General features: G+C 44.2%; 1 pseudogene; it reads right to left on the bottom strand.

Annotated features, from left to right (window-relative positions):
- Positions 1 to 732: 732 nt before the first annotated feature.
- On the bottom strand, positions 733 to 13,142 carry LOC125481890 (annotated as a pseudogene).
- Positions 13,143 to 13,145: the final 3 nt, after the last annotated feature.

Below are 13,145 nucleotides of genomic sequence, written 5' to 3'. Positions count from 1 at the left end.
AAAAGAAACCAGGACAAAATACATCTCTTAAAGCCACAGGAGCAGTACCGACCCACTGCAACAAAAAATAAAACAGGACTTTGAAGTAAATTTAAACAGAATTAAAATGGCACTTCCAAGATTAATGACATAGTCCAGTGCCCCCTGTGCCTGCTGATCACTGAAGGCCTGAAGTATACACATTGAGACCATGTGCCCGATCTGCAGGGACACTCAGGAATGGACTCAGCTGAGAAAGAAGGTCAGACAGTCAGGGCAAATATCACTCTTGACTGCCCACTGCCTGGACCTGTTGAGGGCCACTTTGGCCATGCCCAAGAGCAGGCACATGAAGAGGTCTCCGGATCTGCCTGTTCCCCTCTGTACTGGGTGGTCAAAGACAGGAGCGTGGGGCTGAAGTGGATCCAGAAATGGAGCAGCAACCCCTTCAGATAATGGAAGAAGAGGAGCAAACTCAGGAAAGCTGACAAGCAGCATCAACTCTGAGCATTGGAGGGCCCTGCTGGGTCAGGGCCCCATTCCGCCTCAGGCACTAGCTCACATGGTGACTCAGAGAAAAGGCCCATCCCCGGAACCAGTCCCCACTGCCCTCTCCCTGGAACCAAAATCAGAGACAGAAAATTGAGGTCTCCCCCTCCCCCACCTAGTGACCCAGTGTGTGGGATCCCCTGCCCCACCCAGTGACCTAGTGTGTGAAAGGTCCTCCCCCCACCCCCATTACAGAAAGTGTCTTTATTTGGATGAAGGAATGAATCCCTCATCTTCCTGGATTGTTACTCTCTGGGGACAGATTTTCAGAGGCTTCTGTGTTTTTACTCCCATCAGTGAGACCTACACTGAAGTAAGGATAGAGTTTCTCAGTGAATGTCCCAGTGAAAGTGTAGATATGGGTCTTGTTCTCTGAGAAGGACACCTTCCCTCCTTCATAATCCAGACAGACTCGGATCTTCCTCGGATAAACCCTCAGCTCTAATTGTACGGATGATTCTTCACAAGCCCGGTATTCATTCCCCTTTCTCAGAATCACTGTCCAGTATCCATTCTCTGGATACAGGTAGATTTTCCCCTTCTTGTTGATGGACACCTTGGCCACACCAACATCCCAATTTGTCTTGTTCCCCACATCCATTTCCCAGGAATGTTTCCCTGATGTGAATCCCTCTGATCCCAGGACACTTAAAGCATCTTCAAATCTCTCTGGATTGTTGGGAAGCTGCCGCCATTTCACAGTGTTTCCCACAGACAGGAGAAGGGCAGGATGGGCAGTATTAGGCTCCAAGGTGACTGGAGCTGGGAACAAAAGGACATGGACAAAATGTCAGTCAGACTCACTGTAACTCTCACAGTCACTTCGTGACTGGGAAAATTGGCAATGATCCAGGATTAGAAACTCATCCCCATGGAAGAGTTTAAACAGCGGTCAGGGAAATAGGAAAAGACAAATGGGAAAAGCTGTTCACCAAAAGCCACACCCCACAGTGATGGTGAGGAAACCCCATTACAGAAATAGAAAGCGTGACAGTAGGAGAGAGTGTGATACAGAGAGACAGGGTGTGTGATAGAGATAAAGACAGAGATTGACAAAGATAGAGTAACAGAGGGAGTAACCATCACGATAAGACCATAAGATATAGGATCAGAATTAGGCCAATTAGCCCATTAAACCTGCTCTGCCATTCAATCAAGGCTAATATGTTTCTCAACCCTATTCTTCTGCCTTCTCCACGTAACACTTCACCCCCTTACTAATCAAGAACCAATCTATCGCTGTCTTGAAGACACTCAATGACCTGGCCTTCACAGCCCTCTGTAGCAATGAGTTCCACAGATTCACCAGTCTTTGGCTGAAGAAACTACTCTTCATCTCAATTCTAAGGTGTTGTCCCTTCACTGTGAGGCTTTGCCCTCAGTCCTAGTCCCTCCCACTATTGGAAACATCTTCTCCATGTTCACTCTATCCAGGCCTATCAGTATTCTGCAAGTTCCAATCTGATTCTCCCCTCATTCATCTAAACTCCATCGAGTACAGACCCAGAGTCCTCAACCGTCCCTCGTATGACAAGCTCTACATCTTCGGGAAAATTCCTGTGAACTTCCAATGCCTGCACATCCTTCTTCAGATTTAGGGCCCAAAACTGCTCACAATATTCCAAATGCGGTCTGACCAGAGCCTTATACAGCCTCAACAATACATTTCTGCTGTTGTATTCCTGATCTCTTGACATGAATACCAACATTGCATTTGCCTTCCTAACTGTCAACTGAACCTCTATGTTAACCTTAAGAGAATTCTGAACTCGTATTCACAAGTCTTTTTGTGCTTCAGATTTTCAAAGCCTTTCCCCATTTAAAAATAGTCTATGCTTCTATTCTTTCTATCAAAATACATAATCTCAGACTTACCCATGCTGTATTCCATCTGCCACTTCTTTGCCCACTCTCCTAACCTGTCAAAGTCTTTCTGCAGCCTTCCCACTTCATCAACATTACCTCCACCTATCTTTGCCTTGTCTGCCTTTCCCCATTTAGAAGGAGAGTATGACAGAGGGCGAAAGTGATAGAGTGTGACAGAAAGAGAGTGTGACACACAGAGTGACAGAGAGAGAAAGAACAGCTGTGACAGAGAGAGAGACAGACAGGCAGACAGAGTGTGTTACAGGGAGCAAGAGTGATGGAGAGCAAGATGGTTCAACAGACAGACAGAGAGAATGTGACAGAGAGAGAGCAAGAAAGTGACAAAGACAGATAGTGTAAGAGAGAGGGAGAGAGGGACAGAGAGACAGTGATAGAGAGAGCAAGAGACAGTGTGTGACAGAGAGAATGTAACAGAGAGAGAGTGTGTGTGGCAAAGAGAGAATATGACAGAAAGAGAGGGTGTGATAAAGAGAAGGGGCTTGTGTGACAGAGAGAGCGTCAGTGAGACAGAAAGGGTATGTGATGGAGAGAGATCGAGAGAATGTGACAGAGAAAGTGTGTGACACAAATAAGGACAGAGCACAAGTATGTGATAGACTGCATGAATAAGAGAGAGAGAATGACACAGAGCGAGAGGATGTGTCAGATAGAGAGAGAGTGTGAGGGTGTGATAGGGAAGAGAGGATGTGACAGAGCAAGAAGGTGTGATAGAATGACAGTATGTCTTAGAGACAGAGTGACAAAGAGTGAAATAAAACCGTGTGTGACAGAGAGAAATAGTTTAATAGAAAGAGCAGCTATGATAGAGAGAGAGGGTATGATTGAGAGACATAGAGAGTGACAGAGAGTGTATGTGGCAGAGAGTGTGTGTGTGTGTGAGACAGAAAGAAAGAGACCATGTGACAGAGAGAGTGAGAGAGAGAGAGAGAGGATATACGACAGGCAGAGACAGAGTTTGAGACAGAGAGAAAGGATGTTACAGAAAGGGTGATAGTGAGATAGAGTGTGATAGGGAGAGGAAGTATGATGGAGAAAGAGAGTGACTGAGTGAAAGATGGAGCGAATGAGAAAGTATGACAGAGAGAGTGTGACAGAGAAAGTGAAAGAGAGAGGTAGTGTGACAGACAAAGACTGTGACAATGTGAGTGAAAAAGGGAGAGTAACAGTATAACAGAGAGATTGAAAGAGAGAAAAAGGTGTGACAGAGAAAGGGTGATACAGGCAGGGTGAGATTCTGTGTGTGAGAGAGGGAGGGTGATACAGGCAGGGTGAAATTGTGTGTGTGACAGAGAGAGGGTGTGATAGATGGAGACTGATGATGCATGTGACATGGAGACAGGGCACATGCCACAGGCAGAGAAAAACTATGAGAAGCAGAGCGAGACAGAGTGTGCAACTAGCAAAGTTTAAGGGAGTGAGGTGTGACAGGCAGAGAGGAGGTTTGTTAGACAGAGAGTGAAGTATTATGTGACAGCAAGAAGGTGTGCCAGGCAACCTGGGAAAGCATGGCAGGCAGACAGACAGACAGTGATTGATGTCAGGCAGAAATTGAGATTGAGAAAATAGTGACAAATTACAGGAAGAGACAGAACGCAAAAGTCAATGCGAAAATGAGTGCGTAACAAGCAGACGGACAGTATGACAGGGAGAGAAAGGGAGAGAGAGAGAGTGCATGACAGGCAGAGAGAGAGAGTTCACGACAGGCAGAGAGAGGTTCAGAATGCCTCAGAGCATTGTGGTGGACACATAATAACTGTCTGGGTGGAATGGAGAGCAAACAAGTTGTCAGTTATTCCTCCATGTCACACTGAGACATGAGTTCTGATCAATAGGGTCCTATTATTTAAAAATTCTGCCAACCTAGACATGGGAACTGTATCGGAGTTTAGGAGAGGAAAATATAGGGATGTCTCCACCATTCACAAACATGATTGTGGATGAGCGACTGGGGGCGGTGGGGGTGGGGAGGGAGGCAGAATAGAGAGAGACCTCATGTCGCCATCATAAAAACCGTACACTATCCCTGAGGAAGTGGGAAAGACCTGGAAAAGGCTGGAGTCTCCATTGTGGAATAGGGAATGTTGAGACTTGATGAGAAATGTGAAGAGGATTTCATTGAAGTGAAATGGACATGCAGCCTGGCCCAGTTCTGGGAGCTGTCCACCCCAACAAGGCCTTTTATCTGGAAGCTGCAGCCACTGACATTAGTTTAAGTGAAGTCCTTCTGCAGGAAACAGATGGTCATTTGTGACCATAACCCTCTGTGTCCAGAGTCCGAGCAGACATGGAGAACAGATTTTCCATCTGTGAGGCACGTCTGTTAGTGACCTGTGGGACAGTGAAATATTTTACTGTTTTCACTGGCACCCAGTCTCTTATATCACTGACCACCACAATCAAATCTGACTGTTGTTAGACAGAACAATCAAAGAAGAAACAGGATCTTGAGGCAGAATAACCAAATGGACTTTATCGCGAAGTGGGAGAAATATTAAGATAAATTAGGATGACCCTAAACTCACAGCTAATCTCAATTGTCCAGGAGAACCACATAAGGGCAACTGGGAAACTGAGGGAGAATTCAGGACAGGAGCTCATCCTGAAAGATGACATATTTATGTTGATGGCTTTAGTTTCGTGGAAGATGAATAAAGATAAACAGAATGCTGAATTAGTGATCCACAAAGGGAGGTTGAAGAAGCAAAGACCCTTCCTAATACCAGCAGTGTCCCACTGAAGGAGAAGATTCAGATCAAAGATCATAAAGAGGTTGCCCTGTAATAACCAAGCCCACCTGAGGAACCTTTCCAGAAAAATGAGCCTTCAAACTAGTGTCAGAATCTCACAAGCTCGTCTGATTGATTATTACATGAGGGAAGCCGTTTTAGAGAGAAGGGTAAGATACAACTATAGAGCAGATGGGAGCTGAAACCAAGCCTCCTAGCTTAAAGATAGGGACAATAACACTGCGCCAATAGAGTCCTCTAATGTTTAATATGAGATGATTGCACATCATGGGTTAGCTAAACTTAATAAACTAAAAGCATTTTCAGTTCATGACATTCAGTAGGCTTTCAAAGTCAGCTGTGAGTGCCCCCACATATTAAGTGAATTGCAACGTGAACTTTGACAGTCTGTCAAATTGAAGATCTTGTCTTCAGCATGAATCTGATACCACTGGGAAGAAAGTGAAGTGAACAGCTCCCATAAAGACACCTTCCCTCTTGGGTTATGTAATGATGCATGTTTAATGCAGTAAAGATGATCAGATGTTGTCTGGAAGAATCCAGATCTAGAAAAATTTAAGACAATAATAACTTGACTTCCTCAGACAGTGATTTTATTTTTAATTTACTTGTGGGGTGTTTGTATCATTGGCTGGCCGGCATTTATTGCCCATCCCTAGTTGACTCTTGTGAAGATGGTGGTGAGCTCCGTTCTTGAACCACTGCAAGTCCTTGATCTGTAGGTAAACCCACAATGTTATTAGGGAGGGAATTTCAGGATCTTGACCCAATGATAGTGAAGGTGATATATTTCCAAGTCAAGTTGATGGTGGCTCAGAGGAGAGAACCTGTAGGGTGTGTAGTGTTCCCATATATTTGCTGTCCAGCTTCTAGATGGGAGAGGTCATGGGTTTGGAAGGTGCTGTCTGAGGACCTTTGGTGAATTCCTGCAGTGCATCTTGTAGATCATAGACAATGCTACCACTGAGGTGTCGGTGGTGGAGGGAGTGAATGCTTATGGATGCGATGCCAATCAAGTGGGCTTCTGTTTCCTGGATGGTGTCAAGTTTCTTGAGTGTCTGGGTGAGAGTGTGCAGCAAGATATTAGCCAGGACATCTGTTTGAAAGCCAATGAGGGAGAACGCTGAACCTTTCTGAGAAATCTAAATGAAGCCTTGTTGACCATTAATCTTGGTGAGTGGGTGTCATCGATGTGCTGCTGGGATTAACTAGAGATAGCTTTTGGGTAAAATAATGTGCACAGGTTGACCACCCATACTGCAACGAAGTGGGCTCTGAGAACATTTTGTTCAAACCAGTTGTAAACAAGCAAAGTTTAGAGAATCATAAGTCCTGCTAGCTACGGTGGGGACAATCCAGAAAAACAAATTTCATAGTCCCACTTTCATTATCATTTAATATGTTTATTTTATGTCAGTGTAACTGAAGGCTCGGGACATTGAATATTTAAAAGGTTCAATTCCTAAATGTATTCAATCACTGATTGATCATGACCATGTAAAAAAAAAAGTTTCCAAGTAAAGGAGCAGCATTTTGCAATTGTCGAATGTCATTCCATCCTATCCTTTACATTCTGATCAGTTCAGGTGTATAGGCAGTCCTACCAAACCAGGGAGTCTGGGTGGATCTGGGGGCAGGGTCAGCACAACAAAGTTGTCCAGCCCTGAAAAGGGAGTGGGATAAGTTAGGGGACTGAGTTCAGGAAACCAGGGGAAGGAAGGTTAAAATGGAGTGGACGACCTTCATGGGGAGTGATTGTTACTTCTGATGAGCTCCACTTCCTTGGAAGCAGATCATACAACTAAAGCAACCAAGTTTCTCATTTGATTATTACACCTGGGTAAGGGGAAGTTCAGGAATCAGTGTGCTGCCCAATAGCTCCATGTTTCCTCAGTGAATTAATGTGGAACATGGGAGAGTGAGTGGGTGAAAAACAAGACAGCTGCTAGATTTTAGAGGTTATTCTGCCTTCAGACCTGTCAGAGGAACAGTTTATAATCCAGTCCTGTGTTTTTAACAGGAAACTGACTGAAGTAAAATTGAACCAGTTATAAGTTGAATTAATTTTTCTGCATTATAAAAAGACAGTTCCACCATTCTAATAATCGTGGGAACTGTTGAATAGCTGGTGTCAGGAAGTTCACACCTACCTGTATTAATCTTTTTCCACACTCTGTACTGCAGAGAGCCAATGTACTTGCCCACATTTATTAAAGGGTAAACTTTCTGTGGATCTGGGAGAGTTTGCTTCACTCTGAAATGGGAGATAAAGGTCAGTGTTGGATCATTCCATGATGAGGGAAGAATATATTTAAAAAAACAGAACAAGGGCATAAATTTTTACCTTTTCTGTGCAACCAGAAACTTCTGTGGAACAAGAAAATTTGTTACAGTTTGCATTTATACAGCATTTGATAAGGAGTAAAGTCCCAGACTGGATTCCATAAAGAGAGCATTTTAAGTGCAAAAGTTATTGAACTGTCTCATCCTGTCCTCACAGGACTGCATTACTGTACAATATTACAAATAGTTCAATGTTACTACACAACATAACTCAGAGAGATACAATCTAATTGGGAATTCCTCATCGAGGTCAAATTACTGGGATTAATTGATTGTTTAGAAAATCACTTTAATATTTTCCATTTTGTAATTTGGGTATCCATGTTCCAAAAGGACATAAGTTGATCAGAATCGATATATGAATGTTTGCCAACAAAATCCCACACTAGCAGCAGAGCTCACTGCTTGCTAACTGAGATGTTCTGCTGGAGTGTGAGCAAGCAGTGAGAGTTGGATATAGATAAGGAACAGGGATTCCAGTTCATCCTACAAGTTGGATGCAGCTGACTGACAGTACAGGGTACTAACTCCATCTGACTGAAGTGCAGAGATGATCTCTTCATCTAACTGAAGGTACAGGGTACAACCTCCATCTGATTAATGGTACAGGGATTTCTACCTCTATCTAACTGAATGTACAAGTATACTTCCTTCATCTGTGCACTAAATACTAACAAAGAGAAATTCTATATTTGTCTGTTGGAACTTGAGAACAATGCTCAACTCAGGTGAGCGTTACCATCGATGCCCAAGCCTAATGGCCCATGATCCAATCAGACAAGACATCAATTTGACAGCCCTGAATAAGATCTGCTTCTCAGAATGAGTCAGCCTGACAGAACATAACGATAGCTCTAACCTTTAGTGATCAAATAGGCCTCAAGTTGCACAACAACTCTTTGGTGTCAGCTTCACGGTGAAGAAGACTATTGTCACTAAATTTTGAAGCCTGACAATTGGCCATTCTAGTACATAATGTCCCTGCACCTCCATCTCCAAGACCAGCAACACGCAACTCTCATCAGCTTTTCTGTTCTCACCCTAAAGAATAAACAGCTGACAAAGATAGGTGCAACACAGATCTCCATTGACTCATCTCGAATGTCACTCCCAAGTGTAAATTATTGCCCTGGATGATTTCAATGCCAGAGATGGTGGTGACAGCTTGGCATGGAAGGGAGTGCTCAGGAACCATGGAGATGAAAACTTCAATGAAAATGGATGTCTATTCTTGGAATCTGTACAGAGAACCAGTTGTCCACAAGCAACACTTTCTATCGACAAGAATATTGCTTCAGGTCCACAGGGATGGAACCCTAGCTTAAACAGGGCATTGATAGGTGACAGCTTGGCGTGTCACTGTGACCTAAAAGGCATCCTGCATACTTGAGTCACATGCAGTATTGGCTGTCATATAGACCACTGACTTGTTTGCACACATGTGAACCTCCATTTCAAGTGACTGCCCAAAAATACACCAGAGACAACCCAGTGAAGGAACTTCAATTCAGCAAACTGCAAGCCACATCTTACAGAGGTAGACATCAAGTAATCTTACCAGCCAGACTGGATCACTGTGATCTCACTGCTCTCACACCAGTGAAACACTGGCATCACATCGAAGCTGCAATACTGGATCGCTCCAACTCAGCACCAGGAATAACAGGAGCTGGTTTGTTGGAAATGACAAAGAACTTCAAAACCTGCCAGACCATCAGAGTCACCTGACTCAGGCAGTTGATAACAGAAAAAGATAACTTCCTGTCAAGCATGAAACACACTTCAATGTAAACCAAGGAGCATCCAAAATGACTGGTGGATGACACTTGCAGAAAACACAGTACACTCATACCAATAATCTAAGAAGATTCTGTGAAGTACCACAATCCGTCCATGGATCAAATCAAAAGGCCATTCAGAGCTCCAATGGCAAGGTATGACATACTGACAAGGAGCCAGCTCTGGATCGCTGGTCAGAGTGCTTTGAAATCCTCTTTAGAGCCAAGTGTTCAGTGCATGATATACCCAGCAATCACATTCAACAGCAGCCTATCAAAGAAAAACTGGATGAGAGTCCAAATCTGGAGGAGAACTGTGACTGGCATCAACAGACACCAGCAACAAAGCCCCTGGAATTCCATCTGAAGTCATGAAACATGGTGACTGTCCCCTACATTTCTAGTTCCTGAGGTTTTGTGGCCGGCTGGGATGGGGTAGGATCCCATAGGGTCATCAGACTTTTCCAACTTCTGTTGGATCATTCTCCTTTCTGTTGCAGGTGTTTATGAGGCAAGACAGAGTCCCTCACCATATGCCACATTGACCAGCCAGTGGAAGCATAGGCCTCAGATTGTGATGCTTGAAGATGCTACATCAGGAGTACTGCCTGTACTGAATTGTTCACAGCAGTCACAATATGTGCTTTCCAAGGACACCTGGATATATCTTAAAATATCCAACCCTAACAATATCCTTAACTTTCCCAGGCTATGAAAATTGTGAAACAAAAACAGGTCTGGCAGGTCTGTAGAGAGATATCAGAATTAACATTTTGCGTTGCCTGGCCCTTCCTCAGAACTGATGGTAGCTAGGAAAATGTCAGTTTATATGCAGAAGATAGGGTGGGGGAAGGGTGTAAGGAGTAAACGATAGGTGGTGTAGAGCCCAAAGAGAGAAAAGAACAGTTGAACAGACAGAGGGGTGAGTAACTATCTGGCTAGAAGGGTGATCAGCTAGTAATAGGAACTGTTAGTGGCTAACAATGAGTTGTGTGTAATAATAGACTATGTGATAATCCCTATGTGTGGAATTGGGGTAAGGACATGGGAGAGCTCAAGCCCTAAAGTTATTGAACTCGATATTGAGTTCAGAAGGCTGCAGAGTCCCCAAGTGGAAAATGAGGTGCTTTTCTTCCAGCTTGCACTGAGTTTCACTGGAGCACTGCAGCAAGCCTGAGACAGAGATCTTGGCCAGGGAGCATGGTGGTTGTTGAAGTGGCAGGCAATTGGAAGCTCAGGGTCTTTTTTTTGCAGACAGAATGCAAGTGTTCTGTGAAGCAGTCACCCAGTGTATGCTTCATTTCCCCAATGAAGAGGGAACCACATTATGAGCAGCAAATACAGCAGATTAGATTATGAAGTGCAGGAGAAGTGCTCTTTGAGCCCGTGAATACAGAGGAGTGAGGAACGAAATAGACAGGTATTACACCTTCTGTGGTTGCAATGGAAGGTTTTGTTGAGGCTGTGGAGGTGTACTGGGAGTGAAGGAAGAGTGGACCAGATTGTCCCCGAGGCAATGTTCCCTGCGGAAGGCTGACAATGGAGGGGATGGAATATGTGTCTAGTGGTGGCATCTCGCTGGAGGTGACATAAATGGCAGCTAATGATCCTCTGGATGTGGATGCTGGTGGGATGGTAGGTAAGACCCTCTTACTGTTGCAGGAGGGAAGAGAGAGGGTAAGGGCCAAAGTGCGGGAGATGGGTCAGACCTGGTTAAGGGCCCTGTTAACAACAGTGCTGAGGAATCTTCTGTTGAGGAAGAAGGTGCACATTTTGGAGGCTCCCTTTTTGAAGTTGGCCTCATTGGAACAAATGCGATGGAGATGGAGGAATTGGGAGAATGGAATAGTCTTTACAAAAAGCAGGATGTGAGGATTTATAGTCCAGGCAGCTGTGGGAGTTGGCGGGTTTATAGTGGATAGTGGATATTGGTGGCCAGTCTATCCCCAGAATGGAAACAGAAATGTCAAGGAAGGGAAGAGAGGAGTCAGAAATGGGTCAGAGCAAGGTGGAAATTGGAAGTGAAATGAATAAACGTTTCCAATTCCAAATGGGAGAGGGAGGCAGCACTGATGATATCAATTTACTGGAGAAAGAGTTGTGGGTGGAGGCCGGAACAGGACTGGAACTAGGAATGTTCCACCTACCCCACGAAGGGACAGGCATAACTGCAGCCCATGCACGTACCCATGACCACCCCTTTGACCTGAAGAAAATGAGAGGAGTTGAAAGAAAATTTGTTCAGGGTGACGACGAACTCAGCCAAGCAGAGGAGGCTGGTGGTGGATGGGAACGGCCTTTGTTCCAGAAAGAAGTGGGGAGCCCTGAGGTGGGTAATAGATGTGTAAAGGGATTGCAAGTCCATGGTAAAGAGGAGGCGGCCGGACCCTGCAAATTGGAAATTCTGGAACTGGCATAAATCATCAACGAAAATTGTGATTGAGATTGGATTGGAAGAGCTTGATGTAGCCATGATAGGAGACCATGTGAAGCAAAGACTTGGATCAATCCTATGCTGTAACTGTGTCAGGCCACTGCTGTCCCCAAACACCATTGCCAGTACCTTAAAGACCTGGTGTGGATATTTTTGAATATCTGTACCTCTTCCCAGCATTTCCTGACTGTGTTTCCATGTAGATTTTTCATCAGAATCATTATCTGCTCACTTATATTGAGACTCCTGGATATATTAAAAGCTGTGTATCCTCAATTCAGTCTTCAATTGGAAGTTTCCAGTCTTTCCCTGAATCTATCCAGCTTCCTATTCATTGGAAATATAATGCACAACCAGGGGTTCTTACTTCCTTTGTCATAATAAAGAAACACAAATGGGGAGTGCCCGCCTGGGTTTGGCCTCAAGGTACAATTCCCTCTGCTAACACCTGAGTCCTCTAATGATCGTGGAGTTACTCCAGTCTGCATCATAGACATTGGCAATTCCTCCACCATCTGCTCCATTTGAACCTTTTCAGAAATGACTTCATACCTATTCTGTGGAATCCTGCTGACTACATCAGAAATAAGCATAATATCTCCATAGTCCTACAAGACTGTAGAGCTTGTCTCTCATTAGAGAGACCATCGGTGGTGGCATAGCCTGACGGTGACCACACCTCAGGTGAGGGGAGATGTGGAGATGGAGAATCCTTCATGGTAACCTCAGCCAATGTGGAAATTGAATCCTTGCTATTGGCATCACTCATGCATCAGCCAACTGAGCTAAACCAACCATATAACACGAGCCTTGAGCAAATGGAAGGCCCCAAAGATCGTGAAGCAGGAATTCTCTATTCCAGTGGCATCAGGCTATTACAAATATGAAGAGAAATTAAGATGAAGTAAGGCAGTATTTAGAGTAATAACATGGAATGAAGCCCAGAGTTTATGTTTGATTGAAGAATCCTTTGTCTTGCCACTACTTCTTTTCATGAGTCTTCCTTCCCCACAAAGACACTGTTTTTTTTCACTGGAGGGTCTCATCAATTCCTCTACCTGTCCTCCATTACCATCACCATCTGTTGGTGGAGGTCCCAGAATAACTGCTCAAGCTCTCCTGCTTAACGCCCTCTCTCAACATCACTGTCTACTGTTGCAACTTCCATGATACACCCTCTGAAATGCTAATTGTAATTTGAATGTTTTGATAGCTTCCCTCAACCGATCTTAAAGACTGTGTCAAAGAAGAGATGAAGGAAACAGATAAATTAACAGTTACCTCTAAAAAACTGATGTGATTCTCTTCCCTCAGCTCTTGTTCAATATCTTGAACTGTGGCTGAAAGTGATGAGATTTCCTCTGTTATCTTCTCAATCCTGTCCTTCATCTCCTGACTCTTTTTCTCTTTCTCCAGTTTCAGATCTTC

Source organism: Rhincodon typus, unplaced genomic scaffold (genome assembly GCF_021869965.1).
Source record: "Rhincodon typus isolate 14 unplaced genomic scaffold, sRhiTyp1.1 hic_rhity00004107, whole genome shotgun sequence".
Taxonomy (NCBI): Eukaryota; Metazoa; Chordata; class Chondrichthyes; order Orectolobiformes; family Rhincodontidae; genus Rhincodon; species Rhincodon typus.
Note: the sequence above shows the minus strand (reverse complement) of the source record. Positions and strands in the feature narration are given on the sequence as shown.